We start from the raw sequence: 11,238 nt of genomic DNA, 5'->3' as shown, positions 1-11,238 counted from the left end.
AATCTTGGATTCGTCAGCCTCCACAGCCAGTGAGCCAGTGGCCTGCTGTCTGACTTGCTAATCGTGGGTTTGTCAGCCCCTGCAGCTACCTGAGTTGGGAGAAGCCTCCAGCCCGACCCACACACCTGGGACTTTCCAACCTTTACAACTGCATGAGCAATTTCCTTGACATAAGTCTGTCTTGCTCTCTCTCTGATATACATATGCTTCACTGGTTTTGCTTCTCTGGAGAAACCAGCATAAGACAGATGCCTTTCTCTTTTTATCCACAGGAACTCATCCATCACTAAGACCTATTTTTTCCTGCATCCTAAACTTCCCTTAAATACACTCACATCTTCCAGTGTTTACTGCCTCCACCCCTACCCAAGCCCCTGTCACCTATTTCCTGAATGATCACAGTGGCCTCTTAAGTAGCCTCACAGATTCCACTCCACTGTTCCTCCAATCTATCAGTAGCCAGAGTGATTTTTCAAAATGTAAAATGGGTCATATCATTCCTTTGCCTAAAAAAACCTTCAATTCATTCTTACGACAAAAATCCAAAGTCCTTTCAGGGCCTACTGGGCCTACATGACCTGGTCCTGCCTACCTTGTCAGCCTTCATTTTGTGCAAACTGCCCTCTCCCTACCTGTTATGGATTGAATGGTGTTCCCCAAAAAGGTATATTGAAGTCTGTCTTAGTTATCTAGTGCTGCTATAACAGAAATACAAGTAGATGGCTTTAACAAAGAGAAATTTATTCTCTCACAGTCTAGTAGGCTAGAAGTGCAAATTCAGGGCACCAGCTCCAGGTGAAGGCTTTCTCCCTCTGTTGGCTCTGGGGGAAGGTCCTTGTCATCAACCTTCCCTGGTCAAGGAGCTTCTCAGCACAGGGACCCCGGGTCCAAAGGACATGCTATTCTCCTGGCTCTAGTTTCTTGGTGGTATGAGGTCCCCATGTCTCTGTGCTCACTTCTCTCTTTTATATCTCAAAAGAGATTGGCTTAAAACACAACTTAATCTTCTAGATTGAGTCCGGCCTCATTAACATAACTACCTCTAATCCCGCCTCATTAACACCATAGAAGTAGAATTTACGACACATAGGAAAATCACATAAAATGATAAAATGGACAATCACACAATACTGGGACTCATGGCATAGCCAAGTGATAGATATTTTGGGGGGACACAATTCAATCCGTGGCAAAGTCCTAAGACCTGTACATGCGAATGTGACCTTGTTTGGAAATAGGGGGTCTTGGAAGATGTTATCAGTTAACAAGAGGTCACACTAGAGTAGGGTGGATCCTAATCCAATCTGAGTGCTATCTTATAAAAAAGGAGAGGAGATGCAGAGAGAAACACAGAAAGGACAGCCATGTGAAGATGCATCTACAAGCCAGAAACACCAAGGATCACTGGCCATCACCAGCAGCTAGAGGAGAAACTTGGAGAAGATTCTCCCTCAGAAGGAGTCAACACAGCTGACACCCTGATCTCAGACTCCAAGACTCCAGAACTGTGAGACAACATATTTCTCTTCTTATCAGTCACCCAGTTCGTGGTACGTTTGTTTATATGGCAGCCCTAGGATGCTAATACAGCACTCTGGAACTCTCCTCCAGCCACCTTCTTTCATTCTTGGGCATGCCAAGCTTCTTCCTGCCTTCAGGACTTAGTCCATGCTGGGCCCTCTTCCAGGAACCCTGGTGGCACAGTGGTTAAAGCATTTTGCTGCTAACCAAAAGGGCAGTAGTTACAATTCACCAGCTACTCCATGGGAGAAAGATGTGGTAGTCTGCTTCCCTAAAGATTTACAGCCTTGGAAACCCTATGGGGCAGTTCTATTCTGTCCTACAAGATTGCTATGATTTGGAATGTACTCAAAGGCCATGGGTTTTGTTTGTTTTGTTTTGATTCCTCTGCCTGGTGTGTTCCTGTATTGCTCTTCAAGGATCTGGCTCCATGGCCTTCGGGTCTTCTTCCAAATCTCTTCAGAAAGGCGCCTCCTGACCTCCCTCCCCAGGACAGCTCCTTCCCTGTTATTTTATCTCATCCCCTCATTGTTTTCTGTTCTGACACTAACTTCATTTTTGCAATATATAATTATATATTTGTTTGTCTGCTGAATTAGTTATTTTCTATCTTCCCTGCTACTATACTCTAAGCTTTGCCAGAACAGGGATTTTCTGTTTCCAGTGTCATTTCCCATTGTATCCTGGTTCCTTGGGCTGTGCCCAGCACACAGTAGGTCCTGGACAACAGTAACTGAACATTGGGTGAGATGAGAATGATGGGATATCTCCATGACTTCTTCCACAGCTCTATTCTACTCATACTTGGTAGCTGCCTTGAAAAGAAATACTCAAGTATTTATAAATACTCCTTTGATCCTGGGTGGCCTGACACCAGACAAGAATTTCCTCCCAGCACTGCCTGCTGTCCAGTCTCCTCATGGAAAGCCTGGCCTCTGGAATGCCTTCTGGTATTTTCTGCTCAGTGAATCCATCCTTTCCCATTTTCTTCAGAGAAGCTGAGGATATAAATTGCAAAAGGTCTTCTTGCAAATTGCTGGGAGAGGGTATGTTCCTGGCCAGGAATTCCTCTGGCTGCCTCTGCAAGGGGCAGAGGGTGGTTGCTTTTGCTGCACAGTTTGCATTGCTCTGGCTGGCTGGAGATGGAAGAATAGTGGAAATGGGGCAGCTGTCAGGCCTGATGGGTAAGGGGGAGACTGGGACCCAGGGCATAACACACAGAGATGAAATGCAGGCCCCAGTGTTCATTCAGCATGCAGTCTGGCAGCAGGGACCCAGCAAAGCTAACTGTAAACTGTGGTCAGTCTCAGCTACGTGGGAGGCACATCGCCTGGTGATGTCTCCATATATAACAGGAGTCTGGCCAGGGACTGGTTGTCCTCCAGCATTAGCTGACCCCAGGAGACTGGAGAGGATTGGTTGGGTACCAAAGTCCCAGAAAACAACCCAGAAGTAGGAAGGAGGGACTCCAGGACATCAGAAAGTTCTTGAGTTTTGGAAGCAGACAGGCTGAGTCAGAGTCTTGATTCCTCCTCTTACCAAATGTGTGAGGTTAGGCAGTTCATGTCATCTTTTTGAGCCTTTGGTTTTCTCGACTATAAAATGGAGAGAAGGATCCTGACTGCAGAGGGGTAATAATAATCAGGGTTAATGCACAGAAGGCACCCGGCACAGAGTCTGGCACTTAGAAGGCTCTCCGTTGTTGATAGCTACTTATAAAGCAGGGCTGTGGATTGAGATTCTGGAGGAATGGATTCTGGAGGATGGTGGAGGCCAGAGCCAGGCCCCTGGAAATAGTGGGGTGATGGATGGGAGGGTACGTTCCTGGGATTCCAGACCTTATGGAGAGCACCTTGGCTGGAAGGCAAGGGTACCTTGGACACCTTAGAGATACAGCTGGGTCCCTGGAATCCATTCGCTTCTCTGGAATCCACCAGTTGGTATTGGGGGTGGGATGGCCAGGAAAGATGCTGACATGAGTACAGTCTGAACTGAGAGCCAGGATGAGCAGGGGAGTAAGTATCAGGCACCACAGTTGGAGGATCCTATTTATTTTTATATTGTTGTATATTTTTTCAATAAATATTCAAGATGCTACTTCTATATGCTGATCCATTTATTCAGAGCTATTTTTAGGGGAGCTCGCAGTCTAGACAAATCATTCATCCTTTCCTTCATTCACCTCTTCAGATAAATTTTCTACGTGTCTACTCTGTGCTGGAACCATGGTGGAGGCTGTGAACACAGCAAAGAGTGAGACACAGCCTCACCCTTGGGGAGCTCATGGTCTGGTGGGGAGCAGGCAGGGTGGAGAGAGGTGCTATCAGATGACGGCCAAGAACACGCTCCTTAGACTAACTAACCCGGGTTTTCTTAGCCACCTTCACATACAGCCATGTGACCTTTGTTGTCGCCTCATCTCACTGGCCTTGGTTTCCTCATGGGATTGCTGTGAGCACTGACTATAAGGTGTTTAAACAATGCTTTGACAATATGGAGCACTCAATAAATGTTAGTGACTATGATGATGGGCCAAGGGGGACAAAGTGAAAATAGAAAATCAGAGGAATAAAGCAGTTAGGGAAGGCATTCTAGGGAATGGTCTCATCTTTCTTGGAGGATGAATAAAGATTACTTAGTGGATGGGGTGAGAAACGGCAGTCTTGGCAGAGAGAACAGTTCATGCAAAGGCATGGAGGCATGACATGGCCCTCATGACAAGTTGAAGGAAAGACACCTCACACAACCATGGCTTCCTTTTGAAAGGCCAAACTTTAACTCTCTTGGCAAGGTGCACCCAGGGAAGACTGCACTTTAAATCGAGACCTTCCAGGTTGGACATCATCATCAAGTCCCACACAGAGGGAGAGATTTCTAGGAGATCTTCTCCCACGTAGTTTGACAGCTCATATTCTGTACTTCTCTTGCACAGGGAAGTTGGACCAGCCTCCAGCAAATATTTATGTTGGGATAATTGGAGACTACACCAGATTTGCAGATATTTTCATAATTTTCTTCACGGTTTACACATCGTGCCAACTGCCTACATCTCCTGAAAGGAATAATAAAAAAAAAAGATTTTAAAGAAAATGGGTTGGAATGGTGGGAATGGAAGTCACACAGGGTTTTCCTCTGACAAAGGCTTACTGCTAAGATCATGGAAATGGAGCCCACGCTGGACTGGGAGAATAACTTCTAGGCGTAATAATAGCACATTGTCTCAAGGACCTGCTTTGCAGCTCCCGAGCACTTCCACATTCATTCACTTTTTTTTTTAATTTCTCATTTAAAATTTATGTACATATTATTTTGTGATATTAGTTGCAATCCCCACAGTGTGACAGCACACTCCCCCCTTTCCACCCCAGGTTCCCTGTGTCCATTTGGCCAGTTCCTGCCCCTTCCTGCTTTCTCATCCTGTTTTTGGACAGGAACTACCCATTTGGTCTCATGTGTCTGGTTGAAATAAGAAGCACATTCCTCACGTGTATTATTTTTTGTTTTATAGTCCTGTCTAATCTTTGTCTGAGGAGTGGGCTTCATTAACTTTTATAAGCCTCACAAATATCCAGTTAGGATAGTCAAGTGTATAGAGACCAAAGATTACTAGTGATTACCAGGGGTGGGTAGGAGGGAGGGAAAAAGGAGGACTCACTGCTTATGGGATGCTGAGCTTCTGTTAAAGGTGATGGGAAAATTTGGAAAAGGAGACCTGGCGAAGCTGTGGTTAAGTGCTTGGCTGCTAACTGAAAAGTCAGTGGTTTGAACCCACCAGCAGCTCAGCGGGAGAAAAGACCTGCAACCTGTTTCTGTAAAGATTACAGCCTTGGAAACCCTATGGGGCAGTTCTACTCTGTCTTATATGTTTGCTATGAGTTGGAATCAACAACAACAACAACATTATCCTTGTAAGCCCCTGGGTGGCAAAATGGTTTGTACTTGGCTACTAATGGAAACGTTGGCGGTTCAAACCCACCAAAGGGTACCACAGAAGAAAGTCCTGGTGATCTGCTTCCATAAAGATTATAGCCAAGAAAACCCTATGGAGCTGTTCTACTCTGTAACATGTGGGGTCAGTGTGAGTCACAGTCAACTCAACAGCAATGGGTTTTTATTATCCTTGTATTACAAATGGAGAAACAGAGGCTCAGAGAGGCTGTGGGACCCACTCAAGGACACAGAGCTGGTAAACTGCAAAATGTTAAGTGGAAGGGAACCTCTACCTCATAGATGAGGGTGAAGAGAAGATGACTTTAAAAATTCTGGCTTTAAAACAAGCTAAAATATTTTTGAGGCTTTAATAAGTTATTGTACTGAAAGTTTACATGAGTTCCCAACACTGTACATGGAAGGAGAATTGTAACCAACCCATTCTCTTGTGCCACCCAAGATATGTGCAGGGCGATGCTGCCCTACATTTTGACCTTGTGCGTGTGTGTGTGTGCACATGTATACTTCCTTCTTCCTTAATTCCATCTTCCTAATCCCACCTGCCTGCTAGATGATGTCAGGGTGGCTGTGAAGCCACAAGACAATAGAGACAGGAGATGGGTCAGCCTAAGCTCCTGTGTTACTACTTGGAAGAGAATGGCTTGATGTGCATCAGACTGGGATGGGCATGAGAAATATACTTTTATGGTCTTAAGCTGCTGAGATTTTGGGTTCTATTTGTTACTACAGCACAGCAGCGCCTATTTTCACTAATAAACCGTTGCCATTGAGTCAATTCTGACTCGTGGCAACTCCATGTGTGTCAGAGTAGAACTGAGCTCCATAAGCTGATTTTCAATGACTGATTTTTCAAAAGTAGATCACCAGGTGCCTCGGGGTGGACTTGAACCTCTAATCTTTCAGTTAGCAACCGAGCCCATTAAACTATTTGCACAGTCCAGGGACTCCATCCTCACTAATCCATACCCTCATTGACCAAAATGTCCACTCTCTTACTTAGAGAAACTACTCCTTACCACATGAGGAAAGGGAGTTTGAGCCATCTTTTTCTCCTTGACTCAAGCACATTTGTTACCCTTGGTTTTACCTGGGTGTTAGGGGGTGTTGTCACTGCCCAGGCTCTGAGTAGGGGGAAACAGAGGCTTCTACAGTCCAGTTTCTGCATCACCCATGCCTGTGGTCAGGTTTTCAATGAATGTCCCGGGGAGAGCATGCCTGGACAAGTTTCTTTAGAACAAAACACTGTCTAGTCTCACATTTCTCCAGTTAATGCGATTCTGACCCTCCTTCTCAAGAAGGAATGACTCTGGCATCATTATGTGAAAGCATGCCTGTTGATTACAATCATCTGAGAAAGGCAAGTGACAGTTCACACAAACATTCTCAGGAATAATCTACACTTATAGGCGGGAACTAAAGGCCAGAGAGGGCAAGGAACTTGCTTAAGGACACATAGCTATCGTCCAGAAGCAATAAGTGCAGAATCAAGATCATATTACGTACTTCTAACCCACTTCTCTTTATTCTACACCCCACCAGAGGCACTCCATAGTGGGATTGTCCTAGGAGGCTAAGTGTTCATTCTTTCCCTGGTACAACAAGATGGTAAACTCATATTTGTTTTTCCATATAGAGGATTGCAAACAGCATGGCTTTTGGAGTCATACAGAGGCAGATTTGTAATCAAAGCCTGGTTCGGCGAATTACAAACTATGTGACATTGAATACGTCACTTCCCCTCTCTGAACCTCACTTTTTACATCTGAAAATGGGTATTATAATTCCTGCTGAGGTGTTATCAGGATTAGATAACACCTAAAATTACCTGGCCCATGGTAGAGGATCAAAATATGTGACTTCTTCCATGATATACAAGGTCCTGTGCTCAGAGCGAGGTCTCTGGGTGGTGCATATGCTTAACACACTTATTTGCTAGTTGAAAGGTTGGAGGTTCGAGTCTATCCAGAGGCACATCAGAAGAAAGGCCTAGAGATCAACTTCTGAAAAATAAGCCATTGACAACCGTATGGAGCACAGTTCTCCTCTGACACTCATGGTGTCGCCATGAATCGGAGTTGACTCACCAGCAACTGGTTTGGTTGATTTGGTGCTCAGAGTAATAGGCAGCTACAAAGAAAGGTCTATTCTCAAGGGATAAGGATGATGATGTCATTGACCACATCAGCAGCAAGCATTAAGAGGCATAGTGGTAAGCACGGGAGCTCTGGAGCCACATCATCTGGTTTCAAATATTGGTGGTGATTTTGGGCATGTTACTTACACTTTTTGTGCTTCAGTCTCTCCATCTGTCAAATGGAGATAACAATAGAATCTACTTTAAGGTTGTTGGGAAGATGGAAAGAGTTAACACGTCTAAGTCACTAGCACAGTGCCTGACATATACTGAGCCCTCCATCAACATTATTTTTACCGGCATCTGTTGCATGCTTATTCTGTGTCAAGCATTGTTTCTTTGAATCCTGGAAAGTGATATTGTCCCGGTTTTGCACATGAAGTAACTTTAAATCATTGTCCAAGGTCATGTACCCAAGAGGAGGCACAGGTGGAATTTGAATGGGGTCTGCTTGTTTCCAAAGCCTGTGCTCTTGGTAGCTGTTAAACTGCTTTCCTTCAGATCAAAGTCCATGCTGGTTGCACAAGGATAGAAGCAAGTGGATGAGACATGCTTCAAAGATGTTCTCTAGGGGCTCGACAGACCAAGAAATATTGTGGAGATTAAAAAATATTGAGAGTGTAGGGTGCCAGGAGGTGGAGGGTGGGGGTGAAGATCAAAGGTGGCAGGAAGGAAATTGGTTGTAGGCTGCAAAGGGTCTTAAATGCCTTGCTAAGGAGTTTGCACTTTAATCTGAAGGCAAAGGGGAGACCCTGAAGAATAATGAATAGAACAGACCTGGACACATAGTAAGTGAGGAATTTCAGAGAAAAGAACAGCTAATTGTTTTGTTAGCCGATTGGCAGGCTGTTTGAATTTGGAGCAAAGAAGAGGAGCCTGGGAGCCAATGGGTAATTGGGGATCAAGGGTTGAAAACACCTTGCTAACACCAAGAGAGAGGGCCAGAGCAGTTTGGAGGAGATTAAAGGGAATTTAGGGAGGGTATGGCTCAGGCCGTGTCTTGCTCTTACCTTCAACGTTGCACCCTCTACCTCTCACATGGGTCTTTGATGGGACACCTCAAGGAGGAAGCCTGAAATCCTTTGAAGTGGCAAAGAAGGAACAAGAAATGGGAGGGACACGTGGGAATTAAATTTCTAACAAGAATTTTCGTTTCATGTTTTAAAGTCCTCTAGGGGAAGAACAAATTAAAAGTTGTGCCTTTGAGCATCTTTATTTTTATAAATATTCTTATAAAAATGGTCTTTCTTGTCTGCACGAGGTCTATCTAGTCCCAGAGAAGTTCTGTCGGACACTATTACTGTGTCGGGGGCATTGGTGGTTCAGTGTTAGAATTCACGCCTTCCTTGCAGGTGATCTGGGTTTAATTCGCAGCCAAGGTATTTCATGCACTATCTGTCACTGGAGGCTTGTGTGTTGCTATGATGCTGAACACATTTCAGCAAAGCTTCCAGACTAAGATAGACTAGGAAGAAATGCCTGGTGATCTACTTCCAAAAATCAGCCAATGAAAACCCTATGGATCACAATGGTTGTTCCACAGCTGATCATGAGGATGGTGGAGGACCGGGCTGCATTTTGCCCCATTGTGCATGGGGTCGCCATGAGTTGGGGATCAACTCAACAGCAGCTAGCAACAATTACTGTGTCATTTATGTCTTTGACACATCAGAAGTTGCGTCCCTGAAAGTGAGAGCCCAGTTGCCTGGTGGACTTGCATTCCTGGCTTCTACCTGAGTCTCACTTTGGTGAGAGCAGGGCAACAAGCTGGCAGTCCCGTCCCAGAGAACTTTGACCCAGGACTCTGACCAGATTGAGTGGGGTGTTTCTTGAAGTAGACAAAGCCACAGAGTGCAGGAGGAATCAGCATTGTGGCTTAGGATGTGCTAGGATGAATATGTTTTTGCATGTGGAAAGGACATGAATTTTGGGGACCAAAAAGTAGAATATTATGGATTGAATTGTGTCCCCCCCGAATATGTGTTGGGATCCTAACCCCTACATCTGTGCATAGAAGCCTGGGTGGTGCAAGTGGTTTGCGATCTACTGCTAACCTAACAGTTGGCAGTTTGAACCCACCCAGCTGTTCTGTGGAAGAAAGACCTTGCAAACTGCTTCTATAAAGATTATAGCCAAGAAAACCCTATGGAGCAGTTCTGCTATGTAACACTTGGGTCACCATGGGTTGGGGGTTGACTCGAAGGCGGCTAAAGACAATATCATACCTATGGATGTAATCCCATTTAGGAATGGGGTGTTCTTTGTTATGTTAATTAGATCATACCTGAGTAGGGTGAGTTCTAGATTTAATCACTTCTGAGTTATAAAAAGAGCAAGTTAGACACACACACAGAAAACAGATACCATGTGGAGATTTTCAAGGAACCGAGTTGTACTCGGAGCTACTGACAAGGAAGAAATCAACAAGGCCAAGACCCTGATTTGGACTTTTAGCCTCCAGAACTGTGAGATGATACATTTCTGAACCACCCACTTGTAGTATTTGTGTTACAGCAGGGCTGGGAAACTAAGACAGGAGGGGAGTCAGAGATTCAAAACCAAACAGCAGACACAATCAGTGAGACTCTCCATGGACAGGCAACAACCACCAGGCAGAGATGAAAAGGCACAGAGTGAAGTGGGTTGGGTCAGAGGTTCAAATGGTGCCATGGAGTATGTGACGGCTACGTGGGCCTGTCATCAAGGTGTGTGAGCCAGGCGGCTATATCAGTTAACTGTTGCTGTGTGAAAAACCACCCAAAAACTCAATGGCTTAAAACAATAATTATTTCTTCTGTCTCACGTGTCTGTGGGTGGGCTAAAGGTCAGCTAATCTATGCTGGACTTGGCCAGGGTGGCTCTGTTCCAACTGTCCTTCATCCTCCTGGGACCAGCAGCCTAACTTGGATATGTTCTTGGAAGTGACAGAAATACAAGAGAACATGCCCCAGAGCACAAACACATTTCAAGACCCTGATTGTGTCATGTCTGCTAACATTTGATTGGCAAAGTCAGATATGACATGGCCAAACCCAGTGTCAAAGGGATGGGGAAAGGCCTCTTCTTTGAATGGGAGGAGTGAAGGATAGGGGCCATCTACACAGTGATCTTGTATCAGACCTTGTAGACGTCTAAAAAAAAAACAACTGGATATCTATATTTATAAATCTATAAATCTATGAAGTTATAATCTATAAATCTCTTCATATCTAAATATCTATAAATCTCCCCCTTTCTCTCTCTCTCTGTGTATATATATATATATATATATACACATATACATATATATATACATAATCCTCACAACTGTACCAATAAGTAACATCATGATAAATGGAGAAAATATTGAAGTTGTCAAGGATTTCATTTTATTTGGATGCACAATCAATGCCCATGGACGCAGCAGTCAAGACATCAAACAATGTATTACATTGGACAAATCTGCTGCAAAAGACCTCTGTAAAATGTTGAAAAGCAAAGATGTCACTCTGAGGACTAAGGTGTGCATGACCCAAGCCATGGCATTTTCAGTCACCTCATATGCATGCAAAAGCTGGACAATGAGTAAGGAAGAACAAAGAAGAACTGATGCCTTTGAATTATGGTGTTGGGCAAGAATATTGAATATACCA

This window comes from Trichechus manatus, unplaced genomic scaffold (assembly GCF_000243295.1).
Source record: "Trichechus manatus latirostris isolate Lorelei unplaced genomic scaffold, TriManLat1.0 scaffold00011, whole genome shotgun sequence".
Classification (NCBI taxonomy): Eukaryota; Metazoa; Chordata; class Mammalia; order Sirenia; family Trichechidae; genus Trichechus; species Trichechus manatus.
This window is presented reverse-complemented; position numbering follows the sequence as displayed.